The sequence below is a fragment of the Cylas formicarius genome, unplaced genomic scaffold, assembly GCF_029955315.1.
Source record: "Cylas formicarius isolate icCylForm1 unplaced genomic scaffold, icCylForm1.1 PGA_scaffold_10__41_contigs__length_53128322, whole genome shotgun sequence".
Taxonomy (NCBI): Eukaryota; Metazoa; Arthropoda; class Insecta; order Coleoptera; family Brentidae; genus Cylas; species Cylas formicarius.
In genome coordinates this window covers 7,114,159-7,131,859 of record NW_026844214.1, presented here as the reverse complement: position 1 = coordinate 7,131,859, position 17,701 = coordinate 7,114,159, and the positions used below count along the sequence as shown (strand labels likewise).

The 17,701-nt window shown below is 34.4% G+C and overlaps 1 protein-coding gene across 1 annotated transcript in view; it reads left to right on the top strand.

Annotated features, from left to right (window-relative positions):
- Nucleotides 1–10,056: 10,056 nt before the first annotated feature.
- The window catches only part of LOC132706608 (lachesin-like), a 150,636-nt gene continuing 142,991 nt past the window's right edge, over nucleotides 10,057–17,701 (top strand). The window contains exon 1 of the mRNA XM_060678034.1: nucleotides 10,057–10,209. The gene's annotated coding sequence lies outside the window, so the exon portion shown is untranslated. The remainder of the gene's footprint in view (nucleotides 10,210–17,701) is intronic.

Genomic DNA, 17,701 nt, shown 5'->3' with positions numbered 1-17,701 from the left:
ATAACAATTTAACAGTAGCTGAGCTACAAAAATGCCTGCAATTTCTTATTACGAATCCTAAAATTTGCATTGCACTGGAAACCATTTTTGCAATGTGAGGTACAAAAGAGAACGACTGGTCAAATAAAATCCTCAGATCCTTCACAGTAGCAAGTCTAGTCAGGACAGTACCATCCATATTGTAATTAAGTCATTCACAAAAATTGGAATAAGACCTCGGTGCTATGCACAGGCTATTTTCCTTAATATCCGAAACAGTACTACCATTTAGTTAGTGATACTTGTTGTTTCCTTAGCACATTACCTCTTACACCGTATAAACCCAATTTTTTTGAGCAACTCCCTATCTATACAATCGCATGCTCTAAGTGATTTAAAATTGTTTTTATAAATTGAAATATAGCAGTTTCTGTTGATTTGTTTACTACATACCCGTGCTGATGACTGATCGGTTTGAGCGGCTTCATTAAAGCTGTTGGTTCGGAAAAACGCCATCAAAGGAGTCGTTAATCAAGACACGACACTTTACTAACATATGGAACAGAAATTTTTATTATGCTAGTTGGAATCTCATCTATTCCACTGCTATGTTTATTTTTAATTTGTCCAGCAAAGTGACAGATTTAATCAATAGTAACCGGTCCTAAAAACGTGGATTTTTAGGGGTATTTTAATAAAAAAAAGCGTTTTTTTCAGAATTTCTGATAATTCAGGCACAATGTTCAATAGATATTCATTCCAATGTCACCGTTCAAACTGTTTCTGCCCAACATCTCATTGCATATTGACCACATGCATTTGGATTTATTATCAGAAAGTTTTAGCCTATGCCCGAGATCGTTCTGTTCTCAAAAGATTTAACAACTCTGTATTCCTGTTTATATCGAGCTTTGCCTAGACAAAAGTAACGAAATATCAAGTTTTCGTTTACATTCTTTAATCTGACCGTTATCTTTATATGATTTTAGGCAACTACAATACATTCATGAAAGAGTTCTATTCCTTATTGGCATCATTTGCTTCCGTTATAACTACATTCTTCCATTTATTATCTATCGTTCTTTTAGGCAGTTAATATGCGTTTCAAATTTTCTTCTGAAAAAGTTCTTTTAAAATGAGTTGTACATTGTTTAAAATTCTTCACCGGTAATGTTATTTTCGGTTCAGCATGAAATAAAAGTGTCAAATAAACTGCGTTTCTACAACATTAATCACGAATACATTCACCGAGTGCGACTGTGACGGGACCATCGGAACATTCAAACGTCAAAATTAAATATACCGAAAAATCACCTTGAGCAGTGCATAATTCGGTATTTTAAAGTAGTCCCTTTTAGTGTTTAATGAAGATGACGTCTTAAAGTAACACTTTTGCGCGTCCTATCGGTACATAAAGTTTAAAGTAGGAAGCAGAAAAGTTCTGGTTGAAATAAAATTGCACGGTATTAAAACCAAAACCATAATTATCAATTTTTTCTCCGTTATTCGGAACAAGGGACCATAGGAATGGGATTGTACACTTAGAATTTGGCAGATCAATTTTTATAAAATATCAAGCTATCAACAAATTGTGTTTCGTTAAAGATATCATTATTTAGTTCCATAACACTATGCTCATATCAAAATTTCGCAGAATTTTCAGCCGTTCGCGTTTTTGATGTCCAAGTTAGATGGGATAATGTTGTTTCTACATCCCTATATTTTTAAAAACTATACTTTTTTACTTCTATAAATTTATTGGAAATTTAATCCAATTACCTTTTTCCTTCTTTAAATGTCCCCACTTCTATCAGACAAGAACCAATGGCTTGTGTAGACCGATATATTACATCAACCATCAAAGTTTCGACCCTTTTTCGAGGCCGCTTCATCTCCTGGATATATATTGTTTACCAGTGGCGTGCAGTACAATGTATTGCAGGGTAGGCAAGAAGAAAAAAAATAGCGCCGCAGGCGAAAAATTTTTGGGGTGCCACGCCCTAATTATGTTTTCCCATAGAGGACATTAAAATAGAGCGTATAGTAGGCAACAGAACCAAGAAAAAAGAGAAACTCAAAAGAAACGCATGTATTACATACAGCACAACGCAATACATTATTATGTACAATGTACGTGGATATATTATAAAATTTACTTAACATATTTTAACTTTAATTTTAAAAAATTTCTAATTTTTTCGCGATTACGCCGATTAGCGACTTATTATTATTATTATCGTATGCCAATAACACAGTCCAGTTTTAAATGTTAATGTTTACAAAGGTTAAATCTTAATATCTAAGTTTTCAATCCAAACAACAGCCGATGGAGTGGCCCTCAAGAAGTCTGTTGTCGTACACTGGCTCTGTCTTTTTTCGCACTCGTATGCTAGGTGGCGGATGGTTTGTCGCCTTCCACAGTAGCAGCAGTTGGTTTCTGATTTGCCCCATTTGTGCAGAGAGTCCGCACAAACACCGCATTCTGTACGGATTCGATTTAGGGAGCACCAGGTTCCTCTCGGTAGTGTAGAACCTGGAACAGTTTGGTTAACGTGGAAAACGCTGCAGATATCTGGAGGAACGCTATTTTGCCACATCTGAGCCCATTCGTCTTGTAGGTGGAAGTTATTGGATATAAGCGCTGCCGCTGTTTGAATTGGAGGTTTTCTGGAGCGGAGCCTGTGCCCTAGTTGAGCGATATCTTCATGGATTTGGAGTTGGGGATTGTTTTGTATTTTTCTAAATTCTCTGCAGAGAGCTTCCGATCGCCGGAGATGGGCTGGTGGAATGTTGCAGAGCGCGGGGAGCCAATACGCGGGTGTGGATTTCATGGTTCCACTGATCATTCTAAGTGAGTTGTGGATTTGGACATCCACTAGTTTTGAGTGGGGGCTATTCGTCCAGACAGGAGCGCAGTATTCGGCCGAGGAGTAAACAAGGCCAAGAACGGAACATCGGAGCGTTTCGGCTGAGGCACCCCAGCTGGTGCCACACAGTTTGGATATTATGTTGTTTCTTGTCTTAAGTTTGGCGGCTACGTTGCTTAAATGTTTTTTAAAGGAGAGTGTACGGTCTAAGGTGACGCCCAGGTATTTCGGGTGCTTGTTATGTTTTAGTCGGGTTCCGTTAAATTCGACGTTCAGTTCTGTGTTCGCCAACTTGTTGTTAAGGTGGAAGCAAGAAGTCTCAGTTTTGGTCACACTCGGTTTCAATCTCCATTTCGCAAAGAAATCATTCATGGCCATCAGATCTTCGCACAGTACATCTTCTGCAACGTGGAGGTTTTTATGTCTGAACCCAAGAGCCATGTCGTCGGCATAGTTAAATTTTTTAGAGCGAGTTTCAGGTAGGTCTGACACATAAAAGTTAAATAGCAGAGGGGCAAGGACGGACCCCTGCGGTAAACCATTATTTAGTACTCTCTTTTTAATTGATTGATCATTCAAATGCACTTGGAATGAGCGATTGCTAAGCGTGTTGTCGATAAGGCTTGTAGTTGCTTTGCATCTGGTGATGTTCAGAAGTTTGTATATAAGACCCTGGCGCCAGACCGTATCATAAGCCGCTGTTAAATCTATGAAAACGAATGCCGATTTCTCCTGATTTTGGAAACCAGCTTCTATGAAGGTTGTAAGGCTGAGGACTTGATCGCAGCAGCTTCGGTTTTTTCTGAATCCCGCCTGCTCTATTGGGATATGCAGCATGATTATGTCGGATATGCGGTTGTATATAAGTTTTTCCAGTAGTTTATAGCAGGAGCTGAGTAATGCGATGGGTCTATAGCTCTCGGGTCTGTCTTTATCTTTACCAGGCTTGAGCAATGAGATTATTTTTGAGTTTTTTAGTTTTGGTGGTATATAGCCATTGTGGAGAATCTCAGAGTAGAACTTAGCCAGCCAAGCCTTTGTTACAGATCCACTATAGGACAAGAACTCTACATGCAACCCATCATGATTAGGGACTTGCGAATGCCAAAACAAAAACAATATCGTACACAATATTACCAGATTTCCAATTAGCACTGCCTAATATATTTTATGGCAGAATGATTTTGCAGTCAAATAAAATAGTAAATGAAATTATTTGGAAACAATGCAACAGATGACTTACAACCAAATTTCTAATTTGCTACATAATACACATCTTGATAAAACTTCATAAAATTGATCGTTTACCTAAAATAACGTGGGAGCGTTTCTTACATAGTTCTGTAATAACATCGGCATTGGCAATACCGCATGCGGCGGGTCGGACAGTTCCGACTGCTTTCGTGTGTTCATTGCTTGCAGTAATGTTAGGCTTCGGCCGTGCGTTCGACTTCGAATATTGGGATGCGTTTTTTAGGTAATAATAAGACGTTGAACAGGTGGCGTTTGTTTTGTATGATGCTTCCGGTTTGCAACCGTAATAAACATTATACTAGCTGCCCTCGGATTGAAACAGCTACTACATTTGTTCAGATAAAATATAGTTAAGGATTTACTCGTTCTAGGCCAAATTGCAATTTCCTGACATCTGTCTATTTTTACGTAATCAATAACTTAAGATATTCTTAAGATAACTGAAATTTAATTTTAAATGTTAGTTCTAACACATCTACATGGAGCGTTGCCTCTAATAACTCATAGATATTGCAAGTTGGACCCAACTGATAATTTCATTAAGCCCAACTTTAAATCATATTGCATTCGAACATAAGTCAACGCACTCTCTGCAAGTTTCGCACATCGTTGGGCAGCTAAATCAAGGCACAGGATCCGTGATGTTGCAACATTGCTGAACTATTTATTCGGTGTGACCCATTTTGGTGATGCAAATATATGGATTTCAAACACTAGCATTTAATTATAGAATAAAGGATATATTGGCATTTTGAGGATTTTTGCTTTAGATTATTAGAAATGTTAAATTTTAGGTTGTTTTTGGAATGCTCATATAATTATCAATTAAAATAAAAATATATGTTGAATAATCTTATCGCAAAAAATTCAAAATTTATTACCTCTGCTAAACTGACTAAACAATACAAATATGTATTGATTGACCTGTAAGATCTCCAGATATTACTCCACTGGATTTCTTCCTCTGGGCAAATTTAAAATTAAAAGGGTACAAAATTTAGATGATTTAACATTTAATGATTTCGTTGACATGCCCTGTTTCTATAAATTTTCTCTCACTCACTGTGGACCTTGTAATGCGCCTTTTTGAATATGTTGCCTCTCCTTGAGTTCTCGTTTTTTCTCCGTATTAAATAAAAATTTAATTCCAATTCTCTGAGTATTATTTCCCGTATTCAGCTGCTTTACTGACAGAAATGTAATTGCGAGAATTTAAGAACTTTAGTGGTACTAGCTACTTACCTGCTCATTTCATTATTTTGCTCATACATACTAAAAATGATGTTCCGTTGAAAAGAAGGAAAAAGGGCCATCGGCATCTAGTTTTTGACACACTGTGTATATTTTCCGTTTACTGCCAAAAATTTGCTAGGAAAAATTATGATAGACGAGAGCCAGCATTTTTCTTGAAATCCAATACCTGATTCTTAAATGAATTTGTTTCATATTTTTGCCCTTCACATATATACGATGGGGTAAAATTAATAATCATCTTGGTTTCAAAAGTTATGAGAAAATCGTCGATACAACAGTTGTTAAGATTGTTAGGATGTCCAATTTAAAATCATTTTAACGTGTACAGGGTGGCTCAGATATTTTTAAAATGTACATCCTATTTTTAAATTTTATTTTTAATTCCCTTTTAAATTCTTCAACTTTTTTATTAAGAATAATATACGCATAAAGCAATATTTTAATTAAAAAAAACTAGTTTTCACACTTTCATAACTACTTGTAAAAGTAGATCGCTCATATTTGATATTAGCGTTACTCGAAGATGACACAGATGCAACAGAATTTGAATTAGATACTATAGGGTGTTTACAATAAACGAATATATTTGGATAATTTTAAATTTCAAAAATATCAGTTTTCTTAACACTTTGACTCCCAACTACGAGATAACTTGTAGATGGCGTTCTTTTAAAGCACAACTTTTATGTAGAACTACAAAAGAACAAAAATTAATGGTGGCTCTTGAACAGAAAATTTATTAAAAAACGATTGAATTCGTAAGTCCTTAAAAAAATATTTTTTTAAAAATTTTTGATGATATCTATGGACTAGAATTAATTTTTAATAAGATAATATGCTAAAATCAAATTGTCCTTTTTGAAAATTGCCGTGGAATTGCAATGGCGCACCATATATGTTTAATATTATCTTTTTGGCAGATCTTACAAAAATCTACCCCTTTATTAAGTAGGTCATACACTCTTTTTTAATACTCTGCGATTTATTTTAACTTTTCCAATATTTACCCTTTCCTCTGTTGAACACGGTTACTATTAGTTGGCCATGACAAAATCACATAGTTTTAGTTGACACCTGAGGAAATTCAAAATTCATAAAATGTATAGTGGTGTCAGCAAATAAAAAAAAGTATGGACTTTCCTAAAGCTGACTTAAATGATGTAATTTATTTAATGGGCGAGGTAGAAAAAAAAATGTTTTTGGCAATGGCACTTTACAATACGAAATACCCCAATTTTACAAAATATTTACCATAGATTCAAATATTTCTTTTACTTTGCATTTTTTAATTTGCTGATTTGATATCACAAAATGAATAAAAGAATTTCCTTTCGGGATTATTTTTAGTAAATTTCTTTCTTGACACGGTTAAACGGCGAGAGATTAAACCAATTTACTGAAAATACCAAAACACACGCCACCCGCTTCAATCATTTAGCCACCATAATTTATAAACAGTTCGTGTGTGAGAGCGGATAATGGTCACGATGATAACATGACAAATTTCTCAATTAAGATTAGACGGCATCTCTAAACTATTGTAGAGCGATATGATCCGAAATTAATTGCATTCTAATCTTATAAAGGCTGATAGTAATTAAACGCCCCATTTGATTAACAATTTGTTGGATGGAGATACAATATTATAAGATATTGCCTGTCAGGCCCCGTTAAGTGCTGAACTTTGATCAATTGGATAAAGTTGGACAATTTAACTGAATTGCTTGGAGACATTTATAAAGCGGCACGCAAAAAGGCGTCCTTTTCACATTTTTGCTGAAGCGGACGCATTTAAAAAAGTTAATGATAGGGTTGTAATGCATTCCGGACATTTTTTTTTTCAAAGAAACTTCCACAGGCTACTCTAATACTATTTACAGAACTTCTGGATTCCTCCTGCGTCGGTTTTTGCTGAGTCGAAGTTGCTGACGTTTCGCCAATCATCCTGTTGGCTTCTTCATGCTTAATTGAATCTGAAACACAGTTTCAGTTACGCTCTGAAGAAGCCAACAGGATCAAGGAAGAAGGAAGAAATTTTACAAATAGTAAAGACAAAAAAATGAAAAAAATTACATAAACTTTTTTTAGTTTTCGAACTGTAAAATATGTAAAATTTGTACCTGCTACACTTGTTTTGATGATTTTGTTAAATATATTTTTTTGTTCTTCGTACTCTAAAATACTCAATTATGCACGGAACAAGCATGCGCAGACTGCCACCTTAAGATGCCAACTACTTCAGGAATTTCGGATATTTTAGTCATTGCATTGGGAAAGATTAGATGTTTTCGGTAAATTTTAGCCGTGGATGGTACTTTGACGTTTGTCAATACTGACTGTCACACAAAAGGAACTATATCCACGAAAATCAATGACCGTCGAAAAAGTATAGCAGTAGGAACTCACAACGCTGCTCTCCGCTGGTGCCAAAACAAATTCGTGACTAAAATAGCGTTAAAGAATAGTATAACATTCGAAGGCAGCGCCAAAATTTCCCGGCCTGAATATGAAAGAAACAAAGTAAAGTTACAATTTTTTATTATTTTTTAATATAATCCCCCTTAACTTCAATACACTTATTACATCTCTTTATTAACAACTCAATCCCTTTAAAAGAATATTCTTTTGGTTTGTCTGCAAAATGAGCTAAAAGCTATCTGTTGGAACCCACACTCTAAAATGGCAGCTTGTGCAACAGCAGCAGTATGGACAGGTGCATTATCGTGCAAAAGACGCACGCCTGTGGTCAGTTGTCCTTGACGTTTTACACGTATGCAGTCTCGCAATTTATGTAATAATGTGGCGTAATATTTACCATTGACAGTTGTATTAGTTTCTTTAAAATCTATCAAGAGAATTCCTTGACAATCCCAAAAGATCGTGGACATCACCTTTTTTGTTGACTGGCAGACTCTGAATTTTCAATTCCATTGATTCTTTTTTCGATAGAGGGTCATAATAGAGAACCATAGGTTTATCTCCCGTCACAATAGTTTCTATCACAGGCTTCAGATCCGACCCACAGAGTTCCAAAAAAGACCGCGCACACCCGACACGGCGTTGTTTTTGAATAGCCGAAAGGTTTTTAGGAATCCATTTTGCACTAACCTAAATGATCATGCAGAATTCGACGAACACTTGTATCAGAAAGCTTAGTAATTTTTGAGATTTCCTTGATCTTTAAACGTCGATCACTCAATACCACCTCTTCCACAATCGCAACAATATCTTCCGTTATGACCTCCACTGGTCGACCAGTTCTTGAATCATCTTCAAGGGACTCCTGCCCCATTCGAAAACGTTTTGCCCATTCTTTCACTACAGAATACGAAAGAGAACTTTGAATGTACGCACCATCCAGCCTTTCTTTAATAATTTTAGATGCTAACCCTCCTTTTGTCAAAAACTTTATGACTGCTCTGTACTCAATTTGCGTTATTTGCGACATTTTTTCGGACACGTCTTGTTTAAAATGCTGTCAATAAAAAACTATTTGACGCAAGACTAAGATATATATTTAAAAGAAGACAAAGTTTTATCGTGATACTGGAGCTGCATCTATGTCAGACCGGAAAATTTTGGCGCTAGCCTGGTTAATATAAATTCATTTTTCTTTTCATTAATGGGATTTTTTTATTGTAGAATATTGCAGTAATTTTCAAATGCAATGCTGGGGTAATTTGTAAATAATGCTTATTTAGTAAAGAGCACAAAATAATTTAGCAGTCATTCTATGAACAAGGTAGATCTAAGTGGATAATTGAATAGGAAATGAAAACTTAAGCAAAAAAAGTCAATTTTCATGATTGGAGATCTGGTTGGAGCCTATTTAGGACATAGTTGTACATAACATTAATCTAACACAAATATTAATCTAACTACTTTGTTGTTGCGATAAAGGAATCTAACAAAAATTAAACTGGACCACTAGCACCACAAGTAGTTATGAGTTCTGAAAAAATTTTTCGGCCTGTCTAGCAAAACATCTAGATATGGTAGTAACAATCCATAAAGGTCACTTTAATCTAAGAATACTCCTCTAAATCATGGAGTTGTGTTTAGAAGGCAAGAAAATCCTTCTTTACCTCCTAATTGCGTATCACCGGGGAGCACGGGATTAAGAGTATTTGGAACTCAATTATTTTGAACTATCCAGACTTCCCATGAAAGAGGTTGTGTTCTTCCAGAAGATTAAGCGAGCAGGGAGCAAACTGGTGCTGTCATAATAAAAAGGATATACAACAGATGGACATAGAAATATAATATATGATTGTGCGATCTATTTTATAATACAAAATGATATGGGATATATGATATTATTTATTAGTTCCGATAGCAGTTTTGAAGAAACATCTTGTCGACTACAAGAAAAATTGAAACAAATATAAGTGGCAAACTTTTGGGATTTTTGTTCATTTCTGAGAATAATTTATTCGTTTTTTTTTTATTAGTCTCTATTAGTCTCTATTGAAACCCCCTTTTTCCTTTTTATTTTAGTAAAAATTTTTTTCTAATTGACTTAACGAATTGCCCAGCAACACTTGGAATTTAATCTGAGCATTGTCGCATCTGAGTGATAGATTCCTGCGAAATTTTAATGTTTCTGCAAAACGGAACGGGAGTCTGTGCGCGCATGGCCTTTCGACAGCGCTCAAACGAGGATACATCGGCTGAAACTTCAGTGTGGTTTACAACTCCGTGAAGTTTAGGAATACGCGCGAAATCGCATTCAGTGTAGGTGACTTTAGTAAAAAGTTTTATTGGAGACGGTGACTCGATTTTCGTAAGTTCAGTGTACCTTCATTTGAAGTGGTTCAAGTGGTAATTTTTTTGAAGGATATATTCGACTGTCAAGGTAGGTTTTAGAAAGTTTTCGGGGCAGCGAAAAACTTTTAATTTGTTTCATATTCGCCTTTAAATTAATTAAATATATTAGAAAAATTCTGCGTTTTCAACATTTCTCATTCTCATTCTCATTTTAAATTTTGTGCCAAATGAAGATACTGTATTTGAAAAGTTGAGCGGTTCAGATGAATTTGAAATACTTTCCAATACTTTAAGCGTACAAAATACTTGTTACTTGTTAATATTAAATATTTTTATTATATTAAATAAATTTAGCATATTCTTTTTAAATTGGAATATTTTCTTATTAGTCTTATTAGTTTAGGACGTCCATGGTTCTTTATCTCATAGTTGAAGAATAAGCAGGAAGATATTATGTCATACACATAATGCCATTTTTTCAAAGAATTCTTGTTAATAAATAAAATTGAAACTTTTTTTTTCGAAAATGTATTAATTTTGAAATTGTAAATATTTTTTTAAATATTATTTTAATTATTTTGATATAATATTTTTTTTTAAATATTGTTAATAATTAGTTATACAAGTATAACTTCATTATTGATGGAATACTGTCACATCATAACAAGATAACGCCAACATTTCGTGCGAGATATTTGTACTCGCGGTGACCAGTCGTTTCTGACGGTTCCAATATTTTAGTCACAGGGTTTGGAGCTATCCTATGTTTTCCATAGATTTTATCGGTGGCATTTGAGGTTTGTTGATTCTGACAGTCACTTCCCACGTCATTCAGCGAACATAGTCATACCGTTTTCCTAAAATGTTATCAATGGTCGCGCTAAACGAAACGCGTGACTAAAATGACGTTTATCAAACTTGTTACGTAATATATCTTATGACCCAGCATATGATTGTCTTGATGTTGAAATTGCATTGTGGGCTTCAGATGAGAGTTACAAGGAAAATAAAGAATATTTCAAACAAATGAAAGTTGTAAATGACCCAGCAAAGCGTGGAGTAGCGTTGATCTTTGAACATAATCAGTTTGACGAAAAACGAAGACCAGTTCCAATACTAGCTGCAAATTGTTAGAGAACATCGAGGACAATTTCCTGACTGTAACAAAAGTGGATTTGTATAACTAAATCAAAAAATTAATAATGTATTAAGGTATAAAATTTATTGATATTTCTTGAATACAGAACTTTTTTTTCTCAAATAGATAATAAATAATTTCAAAATTTAGTAATTCAATGAATGAATTGAAAATATTTATTAAAAACAATGACTATAAGTACCCATTGGGATTCCAATGCAAATATCTTCAAAATGGTTGGAGTCATCGATAAACCAGAGCATTAAATTTCCTATAAGGATGATTAAAGACATTTCACGATAATTATTTTTTGGTCAATAGCAAAATTCAGAACAAGGAGTTATTTCTTTTTTACCTCGAATATCTTTGAAATGGTTCGATTTATAGAAAAAGTATAAGAGACCAGTTATGTAGAGCGTTCAATCTATTGGTGATAAGATATGATTATTTATATATGAGACTAAAATGCAAAACTGTAACGAGGATAATCTTCCAATTAGTATTAACAGCTCATATGCGGTAACTACGTTCTAGAGGTAACTAGTAACTAGGGTGTCAGATCCAAAAAAATAACCGTTTGTTTGACCCACCCTAATACTTATGCAGAAGGAATAATTGTTATGAACAGCATTATAAAAATATGAAATAAGAAAGGAATAAATTGTATGACTAGAAGCTGTGGATGGAAAAATATGTTCGTATACTAGTGTTCTCGAAAAATCGGGTACATCTACTGTGTGAATTTTGTGATAATAATTTGTTTATAAAATAGATCGCTCTGACAATAAAATAGGCGTGTTTAAATTAAGTATCCAGTGGATGTAACGTAGTGATGTTGCAACTGTACACAAAGGACAAGGGCACAAGGACGAGGAGGCTAATAGACCACACAATTGTAGGTAAACATCTTCAACGCCAGACATCATTTACATTTCTCGCAGTTGTTCCCTAGTGCAAGTGTTGTCAATCTGATTATTGAGATCGGTAACGTCAGGCCATTTGAATTACTCCTTAATTCATTTTTAGAACTTTGTCTTCCGCAGACTTTATAGCCAATCAAAAATGCTGCACTAACACGGACATGCTAAAACTGCACTATTAGCAGGATATTAATCAAAATGAATGTCAAATTTTATTATTGTCGAGGATGAATCTTTTTAACGTCACTCATCGCCTCCGATGTAGTAAGATGTCACGTTAGTTTATAGAAATCCACCTAAATATTTCTAATTTGGTTTAAAATACTATGAAGTTTATATTCTTCAACAGGAGGAAATTTCTTACCCATTAGTATATAGTTTTTCCGTAAAACCACTAATGATTATGGAGGCACATGACAAATAATTTATTAAAAAAGTTAGTAAATAATTACTAAATATTGAATTTTCATAAAAGAAAAAACAACAATTGCAACAGAATATTTCAGTAGGATTCAGCGGTGATTCTATCTTTTTATACAGGCCGTCCAAATAGTGTATCAAAGCAAAATATCTAATTTATCAGTTTTAGAAAAAAAATGTTTAAGACAAAAGCTATTGACAAGACTGAAAGAGACAATTTAGAATTATTTACAAATCTACAGGGTGATTCATAAATATGTGGGACACCAAACATTTATTTTTTTAAATGTTACTGCATATTACTGCATTACTAGATACTCCCTGCTCAATCCTCCTATGACCATTTTTTCGTCGAAAGTAGGGTTTAATACCCTATATTTCTGACGTTTCCAACAGGTGTAATTTTATTATGCCAACAATTTTATAAAGTGGTACAGTCCTATACTTGTTCTTAAGATAGTTCGAATCCTTGTGTGAGTAAAAATGGAAAATATTAAATTAATTCCTTATATTAATGCTCTTTGAATTTTATTTAGTATTCCCTATACCTAAACTTAATATTTTGTATAGGATACAAATTTTTACGCAAAAAAAAAAATAAAAACTTTGTCAATAAGACAGGAAAAATAAAAATAATTTTTAATTTTTTAAAAAAAAGTTTCCTTTCTTTACATCAATTTAGAAAGTCAGTTAGTGGTGTTGGTAGTCATAATTTTCACTGTTATACTAACAATAGACCTCATTTTATGATGACTCACAGCCAGAAAAAATGGTCCTTAAATGTCTGGGGGTGGCATAATAGCAACTAATAAATACCTAGACTTTTTCCAGTAGAGGTTGCAAAGTATCGTAAGTTAAGAAGTTGTTTTTTCATGATGGAGGTCCTGCATGCCCATGCCCACCAAGTTGAACTACTTAAATAAATAATTTATTTCGCCAACGGTGGTTAGGAAGAGGTGGTCCGGTTAGATGGCCATCTAGATCTCCCGATCTAACAAATATGGACTATTTTCTATGTTAAAGACCAGGTGTATAAAACTGCCCTGACAACCAAAGAGGACATTAAACAGAGGATAGGAGAAGCCTTTTAAAGTATTAGTCTAGCGAATACTGTCCAATCTATTAAAGACCGTGTTAGAGCAATAAATAAAGCGAAACAAAAATATTTCTTTCTTTTTCCAGTTTTGCTCTAAGTTTTAAGTGTTTTTGCTGGAACTGTGTTTCATTTTGACTCACCCTGTATAAACGATTCGAGCTAAGTTCGAAACAAGTATAGGATAAATGACTGTAAAACATCACAAAAATTGTTGGCATAATGAAATTACAGCCGGCGGGAACGGCGTCAAAAATATAGGGTATTCAGTATAAACTACAACAACCCAACACTGGTTGATTGAGTATATAAGAGAGAATCTATTAATGCCATAATTTTTAGTCTCGTCTATAAGTTTTCTATTTAAAATTTTTCTCCAAAACAAATAATAAACGAGATATATTGCTTTGACACACTATTTGTACACCCTGTATATCTGCAAATGGCGGCAGATAATTTTTACTTTATTGCATACTACAAATTTCGAAACTAAACACGGATATGTATTTCTATATAACTAGTAGACAAATTAAAAGTGTCTAAAAACTTTTCGTAATAGAAACAGAAGAAACCAAAACAAAATTTGCATTCATTAATTTTGTGTTTGTGTTGCAATAAAGAAACAACTATTCTACTTCTTATTATTAAAATTAATTGTAAATGTGCAATGGGCGTGTTGCAAATGAATATATCGCTAAATTGTTTTACTGATTATTTGCAACTATTATTTGAATGATTATTGAAGAAGCACCTAAGACCTAAACTATTGTTATGACCCTTTATGACTTAATCGAAAATTTTTATTTATTTTGTAAAACATAAGCTCGGATAAATGCGTTAAGAGCAAATGCTTAAGATGATTTTTTTTCTGAAGTACTCCTTCAAAAACTCCGGAGCAATAATTTAATAAGCCGACGGCGTGAACCCGGTCAAGGGAGCCTCATCTCCGACTAAGCCGATTTTGGAAAAAAAAATGAAAAGGCTATAAAAATTGCAATACATTTTGTACGGATTTTTTGTTAGTATTCGGAGTGATAGTCATTAAATTATCGGAACAAAGTATTTGTAATAAAATTATCGGTTCGGTGAACTTTAAATTTGATATGACACTTAATTGTACGGGTTTATGTTCTGTCAATTCGTTGAACCGGTAGTTGAAGTGGACTTGTTATTCCGGTGTCGCTTATAAAAAGAAAAGTCCAGTAAGATCGTTCCTTGCTGTATTTACTATATCCCAGAAATCCTACTCTATATTGCCGATGCGGGATAATGGTTGTCAGTTTTTAAGACAGAAAGACAGTCATTTTTATTATCGAGTTCGGCTCTAAATTTGTACCAAATTTTAAAGTAACAAAATTAATTCTTATTCGGTAGTGGTAAAATTTTAACTAGGTGCTAAGAAAATGTCAAGGAAAACGTGATAAAACAATACAAATTTTATGTGCTTATCGAAAATATGGGACCCTAAAGTCTCTGATGGTATAATTGAGAAAGTTACGTTAAGTTACTCGATATCGATAGAACTCTATATAATATGGCAAAAGTAAAATAGCCCGTTATTGGCCTCATTCGTGAATTTGTCAATAATTGATTGCTGTGTGTTTACCAGGAGTAATAAATATTTTTAATCGGGTTGGATTTAATTGGATTTTCCAAAATTACTCGCATTATTTGCCTCAATTTCGATTTACTTACAAATTACAACGCTAACGTTTTTCAATCACCAATTACTGTCGCCAGTTAAAGTGCGAAGCATTTTTCACCAAAACGCGATAAAAACTTGTTCGTTATGTGTTGGCAAATTATGTTCATCCCCTTGTTATTGTTATTGTTAATTCCTTGTAAATTTTATCGTGTAACGAAATGTAAAATAAACCAGCTCGATATCAAAAAGCGATACTGACATTTTATGGTATAATACTGCCATTGTGGTTCGGATAAAAAAATAAATAAAATACTTAAAACGTGAAAGTATTATTTGGCAAAAAGGTGATTCCTGCATTAGTTATTGTAAGACTATTTATCAATCTTATGGATTCCTCCTGCATCGTTGTTTATCAATCGAACAGTTTGAGTTAACCTCTGAAGAAGTCCGCCGGATGGCGAAACGTTAGCAAGTTTTGTAAGATTTGTAAATAGGATTCTACGTTCTATTATCGTGGTAGCTCAGTAATAGTAAGTAGTAACTCCTTCAAAATTATTTAATTTTTATTATTAGACATAATTACATATCCCTGCGTTTAAAAATTAAAAAAAAACGCACAACATTTGTTTACGATGTTGAAAGTTTAAGACAACGATGCCCAGCATTCAGTAACAAATTACTTTTTATAATTTTTTATATACCTTATAATATTATACCTTACATATTTTGCTAACGAAAGGTTATTAGCAAAATAGGTCGACACAAAGGTTTTTTAATCGTGACGGGACCTATGAGGCCAAAAACGCAACGGTTTGACACAACTTAGAATTATGTACAGCAAGCGAACGATATCAAGTTCAAACGCAATAATTGTCATTCCGAAAAGGTTCAATTTATTTTTTCGGCTCCCTTTAGTTTATTTCATACGAACCACTATAATAAAAAGATTATAAATTTTTTTATTGTGATGACAATGGTGATAAAAAGGGCGATCAATGCGATACAAATAATTACCGTCCAATCGCAATCATCCCGGTTCTGGCCAAGGTGGTAGACAAGATATTGAAGAGCAGGCTCATAGACTATTTCGAGAGCAAGAATCTGTTCAGCAGTTCTCAATTTGGTTTTCGTAAGGGGAAATCTATGACTCTTGCTCTTGTGGACTTTGTCGAGAAGGTGGCACTTGGTCTTGTGTTTGACTTGATTAAGGCTTTTGAAAGTATTGATCATAATGTATTGTATCGGAAGTTGGAGTGGTATAGTGTGAGGGGCACTCCGCTCGAATTGCTTAAGTCTTACCTGAACAATAGATCTCAGTTGTTCGAAATCAACGGAACTGGGAGCGACGAACTTCCCGTCAGGTATGGTGTGCCGCAAGGCCCTATCCTAAGCCCCCTATTTTTCGTTATATACATTAATGATTTCCCCTTAAACTTTCCCCATCATGTTACGCTCTTCGCAGGCGATACTGCCCTCCTCATAAGGGGAAAGAATCCCATTCATCTGGAGGAACAGTGTGTCCGCGCAGAGGAAGTCGCGGAGACTGCAACAATCTTGTTCTTAATCACAGCAAAACTCAACGTATGACCTTCTCAGTCATCTGAATCAAGTCCCAATTAATCTATTGGGCGTCACACTGGATAGATCGTTGACATGGGAATCACATATCGAATTCCTTTGTAACAAATTGTCCACTAGACTTTAACTGCTGAGGCATCTTAAATCCTTTGCCTTTGATCATGCTGAGGATGGCTTAAACTGGGGAGGGTCTGTCCATGCAGCCAAAGCTTTCCGAATGCAAAAGAAAGCTATACGCACAATCCACGGATAAAAAGCTCTAGCACATTGTCGCCCTATCTTCAAGAGGCTAAAAATCATGACACTTCCTAGTCTGTTCGTTTACCGTGCACTGAACCACGTCCATGAAAATATGCATGCCTTTGAAAGACATTCTGACTGACATGCATACAACACCAGACAGGCAGACCCCATCCTACCATATTATTCCAGACTGACGACCTCGGCAAGGAATAAGCCTCGCACCGACTGGTACAATGTTCTTCCTCAACATATCAGAGAATTATCACAGTCTAAATTCTCCAGAGAAGTTAGACTGTTTGTTCTGGAGCATGCTTTTTACTCAATTACAGAATACACCCTTTCGGCCAAACACGATTTTTAGATCAACATATGTTTAATTACTACCTATCTGTATTTACGTTTTTTGTTAAATTTTAGATTCCATCGTTTTTACACTTTATAATTTATGTATTGTACTTTTATGGTGTATGTCTATTGTGTAATGTATATCTTGTCATATTAAGCTATTATCTTGATTCGGGTTTAAAGGCCGTCGTCGGTTGG